The 7085-nt window shown below is 47.0% G+C and overlaps 1 protein-coding gene across 2 annotated transcripts in view; it reads left to right on the top strand.

Moving 5' to 3' along the window:
• The first annotated feature begins 2564 nt into the window (after nt 1-2564).
• The window catches only part of Cdon (cell adhesion associated, oncogene regulated), a 76467-nt gene continuing 71946 nt past the window's right edge, over nt 2565-7085 (top strand). For both annotated transcript variants that reach the window (XM_090319678.1, XM_090319677.1), the window contains exon 1: nt 2565-2696. The gene's annotated coding sequence lies outside the window, so the exon portion shown is untranslated. The remainder of the gene's footprint in view (nt 2697-7085) is intronic.

Raw genomic sequence — 7085 nt, 5'->3', positions numbered from 1 at the left:
TCCATCACATGCTCCCCTCATGATAATTTACCACATGGTCAAAGCAATGTGGTCAATCAATCACACACTGATATTTGTCTCCAAAGAAGTGAGGCAAAACAACAAATTTTTCTCTTTATAAAGTGATCATCTCAGGTATTTCTTATTCTGATTAATAGCCAGCACAGTGTTAAGAGTCTTCCTTGAGTTTTTCTCTTTATCTTCCGCATGCAATCATCTTCCGCAAGCAAGTTCTGCCATCTTTTTATCTTGTTTCTTGAATGTATCCCCTCTTCTATGTCTTCATTACTAATTCATTTTTTTGACTGAATATGACTGTCTGAATTGCTTCAGAAGTATAGGAGTCCATATCAGGGTGCCAGGGCTCACACCTGTAATCTTACTCATGAGGCTGAGATCTGAAGATCTCAGCTTTTTTTTTTCTTAAGACTAAATGCTGTACCACTTGAGCCATGCTTCTACTTCTGGCTTTTTTTGTTGGTTGATTGGAGATAAGCATCTCAAGGACTTTTCTGTCCTGGCTGGTTCTGAGCTATAATCCTCAGATCTCAGCCTCCTGAGTAACTAGAATTACAGGCATAAGCCACCAACACCTGATTTGGGAAACCTTTTTGGGCAAGAGACACTTCAAAATTCTAGACAGGGTTCACTACCCTGCTCAGGTATACCCACGGTTCCCTGATGCCTAATGCCTCAGTGTACTTCCCGACTTACGTGTCCATATCACAAACAGATTGTGATTTCTCTAAACCCTGAGGTTGCATTATGTCTCTATGTACCCCTACGTCCAGCAGTGACATAAATTGGGTGCTCAGTAAAATACTTCTGACCTAAGTAGTGAGCAAATGAATGAATAACTGGCTAATGGCAATCTATTTTTGAATCTGAAATGTTTTCTCCACTTTACAAATAAGACCCAAGTGGAGTAACGGGTGCCAACAAACACGATTACTTCCTAGATTTGATTGTGAATAAAGGCAGCACAGTGAAATCCAAATGTAGAACTAGGAGGGGGGGTCCACTGGAGAGTCCCAAGAGAGGTCCTTAGTGGGATTCTCTGCAGAAGGGCTGCTGTCTAGGGGATGGCTAGGCTTCTTCCCAGTGAGACACCACACTTTGCAAGACTTCCATTCCATTTGCAAAACAGTCTCATTTCAACTAAACTTTCTGTGTTTTTCGTTTTCTACAGTGTTTTAACAGTATACATACAGATTCTTTGTTTGACTAAGTAAAGGGTGGGGGAGAAGGAACAAGGGGGAACAAATCAGAGTGGAGTTCTTTCCAGAGGTTTTCATAAAAACCCTGGTTGTAGCTCAAGGTAAGGAAGGATATGTATTTCTGAACGTACTGAGTATTTATGACCACTAAGTGATATGAGGGTTCCTTTAGTAGTTAAACTAATAATAATGATTTTCAAAAAAAAAAAAAAGAAAACTAATTGCTGGTGAGGGTAGTTATTATAATTACGTTACAATCTTCAAGTGCCAACTGAATGGCAGGTGCTTTTTAGAAAGTATCATCACTTAGGTTTTGCAACACCCTTTTAAATAGAAATTATGTTTCGGCTTTTCCGCTTGAACAAGGAAGGTTCGGTGAGATCAAATGACTGGAGGGCAGGTACGAGGAACCCACCGGGCCACTTTCACACCCCGCTCCACCTCGCCAGCGTGCATCCGTGCATCCGCAGGGCTGGCAGGTGAGCTAAGGAAGCAGATGAAAGCGCCTGAGAAACGCAAGTGTGAGCGTGGAGACAAGGCAAGGGACTTCACGCCACGGGGAAGTGGGGCTGGAGAATAACTTAGGTAGGTGAGTCTGGGGGAGGGCGGGAGGAGGAGGGGATGATGAGGGGGAGGATGAGGGGGAGGAGCGCAGGGGGCGGGGCCTGGGCGGGACCCTCGGGAACGTGCAGACCATTTGTGTACGGGCCAGAAATGCCGCCTCTCCGGGTAAAGTGAAGGGTGAGGGGGAAATGAGTGTAGACATCACGGGCATCTCAGTGACGTGAGGGTGTAGGTCATCTTTACCTATTCAGGGTCACTTGTGATGATTTGTTGGGGCTGTCCTGGGCTGGCGTCTTTATGGAGAGAGCAGACGGACAGCAGGGAGAAGGTCCCAGGACCACCGTGTCACCCCCCCCCACGTTGGTACCTTGGTACAGTCCAGACCCGGCCGCTGATCTGGCAGGCTGCGCGCGCACCCTACGGCGGGGCGCGGGCCAGCGGGGTGCCGCGGCCTCCTCCGCCCGCCTCGGCGTCGGCCGGGGTCCCCGCCTCCCGCTCGCTCGCTCGCTCGCTCTGGCGGCTGTTCCCCAGCCAGCCGGCTCGCGCGTCCGTGCGCGCGCGCGCGTGGGGCGGGGCAGGGGGGGAGGAGCGCCCGGCGGGGGCGCGCCCCGAGACTCCGCCCACCTCCCCCCCCCCAGCTCCCCTCCCCGGAGCCCGGGTGCCCGGCTCGCGCGGCTCGGTACGAGACTGGGGGGGGGGAGTGGGGACCCCGAGCCCGCTCGCCCGCCCCAGCGCCCCCCGCCCCGGCGTTGAGAGGCGCCGCGCCCTCCCGCTGCCCTGCCCGGTGCATGGAGGGGCCCGCTCGGATCGCCGCCGCCGCCGCCGCCAGCGCGCGAGGGGGGATGAGCTGGGGCTGGGCTCGTGGAGCCGGCTGCCGTGCAGGAGCTGTGGGGGCTTAGCCAGCCCTGCCGAGAGGTGCGGGGCCCGGGGGTGAGCGGGGTCTGGGGAGAGGGGTGGCCCGGGGTGCCGGGTGGGGGTGTGGGGGGTGGTCCACGCGGCTCCGGAGCGGGAAGTGCTGGGGAACGGGTGGATGAGTGTACCCCCCGATTGGCGGGGGGCTCCGGGGTGGGGCACAGTGTGTGTGTGTTGGGGGGGGGCGACGTTCCGCGTCCCCGGGGCGTTCGCAGCCCCCTCGTGGGAGGAGGCGGGGAGAGGTGACAGCGACGCGCGGCGGAGGAGGAGGCGGAGGCGGAGAGGGGGGAGGCTCGCCGGGGCAGGTGGGCTTCGGGGGCGCCTGCGCGCTTTCCCAAGGGAGCGGGAGTGGGGGTCCCCGCCCCCCTCCATCCCCGCGGCGTGCCGGCGAGAGGCAGTGATTTATGTGCAGGGGAGAAGCAGGAGAACTTTCCTGCACAATGTGTCTTTCTCTGCCCGCGCGGCCGCCGGTGACTTCCCGGCCCCAGGGAGCGCATCCCCCACCCCCGCGGTCAAAGCTTTCTGTGGACGGCAGGGCCGATCGCTAACGGCGTTCCGTGGTGCATCGCGATTTATTCCAGTCTGCCGCTGGTGGCCTCCAGACCTTTGTGGCTCTCTCTCTCCCTCTCCACATCTATCATAAGTCACGGTGGAGGATGGAGGCACTCGGACCCTCTCTCCAACCCCACCAGGTCAGGTGGAGAGCTCTTCAGATGCCTGCTTTTTTTTTGAGGGTGGCAGGTGCTCTGAAGGGCAGGGCTGTGTTCTAGTCGGAGGACTGGAATTTAGGAAACTTGGTTAAACTGGAAGCCCCAGCCTTCGTGTCCCTCAAGTCAGGCACCTTGGAAAACAGGAGGTAACGTGAGATGTAGTCACAGGCCAGTGCCAGGAAACCTAACTCTGGGTTTCCCAAGTGACATTTTGGCATCAGCTAAGCGACAATGCCAGGAGAAAGTGGGCAGGACTGAAGAATGAAATAGGTTTACTCAGGATAGTTCTAGACATTGTATGACATCGTTTTTTGTTTTTTTTTTTTCTCCCCACTGCCAGTCTATTTTGGGCATAAGAAAAAAAAAAGTAGGATAGGAATAGTGTAACGTTCAGAGTGAAATGAAAAATCCTCAGAAAACTCGTGGAAATGCAAAAATTAGTGCCTGAGGATTCTGAGCAGCTCAAGAGAGGCAACAAATACTATTGCCTCTGTTGTGCACATGTTGAAAGACACGGGCACGTACTGGAAGTTATATGGGAAAGATGGAGAAAACCTGTTTCATTTTAGTAAAGAAGTGCCCTGGATGTGTGTTTGGCAGTGTATAAGGCAGAAACATTTATATTTCTGTAACACACATAAATGTATATTGTTTAACTTTCTTTGCAAAAACTCGGATATAGTCTTTTGAGAAATCTTGACTTTGTTTGAATAGTTTAGTCAACCAGGGAAATCAGTTACCGGAGGTGCCTTGCTGTTGTTTGTGTAGCAACTCACTTGGGATACTTTGATTGATTGCTGAGGTTCTAGTCAATCTTCTCTTGTGTGCAAAGTACTTAAACAGTTCTGGCTCTCAAGCGGGAAGTACAAAGAGCCTTTAGGACTTGGAGCAGACTGGTCCAGCTTGTGTAGGTTGCCTTGCTTGTTTTACAGGTGGTTTGATTTTTTTTTTAATAGAAGGAATTAAGCTCACTTTAAGATAGGACCCTCCCCCATCACGAAGGCATATATATATATGTATATATATACATATATATATAGAGAGAGACTCTGGCAGTGTTTATGGATAATGATTTCTGTGATAGGCATTGCTCTGAGAAGATCAGATAAAATTTAATAACTAGTTCTTGCGCTTTCCTCTTCCCCCCTCCCTACCTTTGTGAATGTTTTTAAGGCTTCCTAAAGGATCTCACTTATGGTTTTTGTGAAAATTCAGTTGAGACATTGAGAAGTGTTTCTTTTTGGGAATGTGTACTAAAACTTGGTGGTTGTTTCTAAGTCAAGTGTCAGAAAAATGATGTCTGGAAGTCAACACTTTTTGTGAAACTGGAAAGCATAGCACACATAAAAATGCATTTTAAAATGTGTTTCTTTAATGTGTAATTGCATTAGCTAACCCCATGATCAGCACTGCTGAAGGGGAGATAAGAAAATGGCTTAGGAAGAGAGTAGTAGATTGCCTACCAGGTAGTCTACCAGATGATCTTATTGTTTTATACAAACTAATTATATTAGAAATGGGTTTGGGAGTCTGATGAGTAAATTGGTTTTAGAACTTGCTGTGTGCAGTATTTATTTGGTGTTACTTTCATGGAATGTTACTAGTTTGGATTTAATAAGAAAATGTTACATTATTATTTACATTTTAACCTTGCATGTAAACACTCCATGTGATTATATATAATATATAGTGTATATATATATATATTGCTGTGTATTTGGCATGTGTGAGCTCACTGATTCTCAGGAGCATAGACATGATGGCTTTATCCACTTGTTTCCTGTTAAAATTAGAGGATGGTATATGGAATATACTTAATGTCACTTAAAGATAATATAGTGGAATGAAAAACTGTGTGGTTTTATTTTTTTTAACCTTCAAGTTTCCCCCCCATTGTTTGTGCACTCTCTCCCCATTGTCAGGCTTAAAACATACAGTATCATTGTCATCTGTCTCCTGAATAATGGTCCTGAGGTGATATTATTAATGTGGCTTTTTAAAATCAAACTAATTATACTTGCCTAAAAGAGCCACATGTGTGTGATTCTAGCTGCCTGGTGCCTTTTGAGAGCCCTGGAGACAAGCTAGTGAATAGAGCTGAAAATTCATTCTGTATTTGATTAAATGGAACAGACTCGCAGCTCCTTACCCCAGCAGGGGCTATGAGATCTCTTGATCCCCGAAGCGGCTCCAAGACCCTGGGAATTCCATTAGCGAGCACCTGAGGAATTTCTGCCCTGCAGTGCCTTTTTTGTATGTGTGTATGTGTGTGTGTTGAGAGGGAATGGAGCCAGTCTGATGGGGGGGGGGGGAGGAGGAGAGATGGAGGGGTGGAGAGAAGGCTGCATTAGAAGGCTCCATATGGTAGCAGATCTAAAATCAAGGCATGACTTAACAGCTTATCTTGTAAGAGAAAAGCCCAACCCAAAGGCAGACTACAAGTGGGACTTTATTACAAGCAGGGCTGTGGTGAAATGCTCTTAGCAGTGTAAGTACAGAAAGGCACTTCTCTGCTTTCTTCTGAGGCATAGGCGTATACACGTTGCAGAGTTGGTAAGTTCTCTTGAATGATCTTTTGATAAATATGTAAAGTCGTGTTACAGTTTGGTCTTGCCTGTAAGGGCTGATGTATATTGTGTAATAACTTAAAAACGGAGAGCAAAGTCAGTCTTTTATGGGATGCAGATTACTTTTGCAGAGATGAAATGCTTGTTCCAATAAGCATAGTTTAGTTCATACTTTTGTTTTGATATTTTACTGTATTTTTGCTGTCTTGAATTTGAGTTCACTTAGGGTGTGTCTTGCCTTTTGATTGGCTTTTAAAGAATTCTGTTGGATTTCTAGGGTTTTTTTTCTTTCTTTTTTTGAGGCACTGTTTTCACGACTCACCAGCAGTTCTAAGGAAAGGAAAATATATCTCCCCAAAACCTTTCTGTGAAATCTTTGGAACGCATACTTCATTTTCCTGTCCCAGTCCCTCTTCCCTTTCTCCAAATCATTTTTGCAAACAGACATTTTTCATCATATTAACCCAATCCATTTCTGGTGTACTTATACCCCCAGGATGGTATGGAATTGTGAGTGGTGTAGTTAGATTTTTTTTTCTTCTAGGACTGTGAATCTTAGTGCCAATAGCTGTTAATGGATGCAGAATGCAGTAGCATAATAATATATTTTGGTACTGACTAAATCATGCATCCAGTATCCAGTTCTTCTTGTTCCACTGTAGTCCTGTACCCAGTTCTCTTCACAATATAGTGTTTTGTGTTTTGTTTTGTTTTGTTCTGCTATACATCAGCTAGAGTGTAAGAACTTTATTTCTTAAGAGGTAGTGATGTGCCTTTTGGAATTTAGATTACACATTCTGCCCATGTTGCATTGCCTGGAACTGTGCAGTTGACTTTATTTTTATATTATCCTAATACAGACAGAATTAAGAAGGTGACATTGACTTTTCAGCTATTCTTAGTAGTATTTTTATGAGCTTGGACAATGATGTGACCTAGTCTTGGTGAGTTGTCAAAGCAATAATCTGTAAAATGCGGATAAAATCAATATATCTGTCACTGTTTTGGTGGGAATTAGATGAGATAATGGAAGGAAAGCACTTGGCAGATAGTAAAACCTCTATGAGGGCCGGGAGTTTGGCCTAGTGGTAGAGTGCTTGCCTAGCATGCATTAA

This window comes from Megascapheus bottae, chromosome 27, assembly GCF_031878675.1.
Source record: "Megascapheus bottae isolate mThoBot1 chromosome 27, mThoBot2.hap1, whole genome shotgun sequence".
NCBI lineage: Eukaryota > Metazoa > Chordata > Mammalia > Rodentia > Geomyidae > Megascapheus > Megascapheus bottae.
Note: the sequence above shows the minus strand (reverse complement) of the source record. Positions and strands in the feature narration are given on the sequence as shown.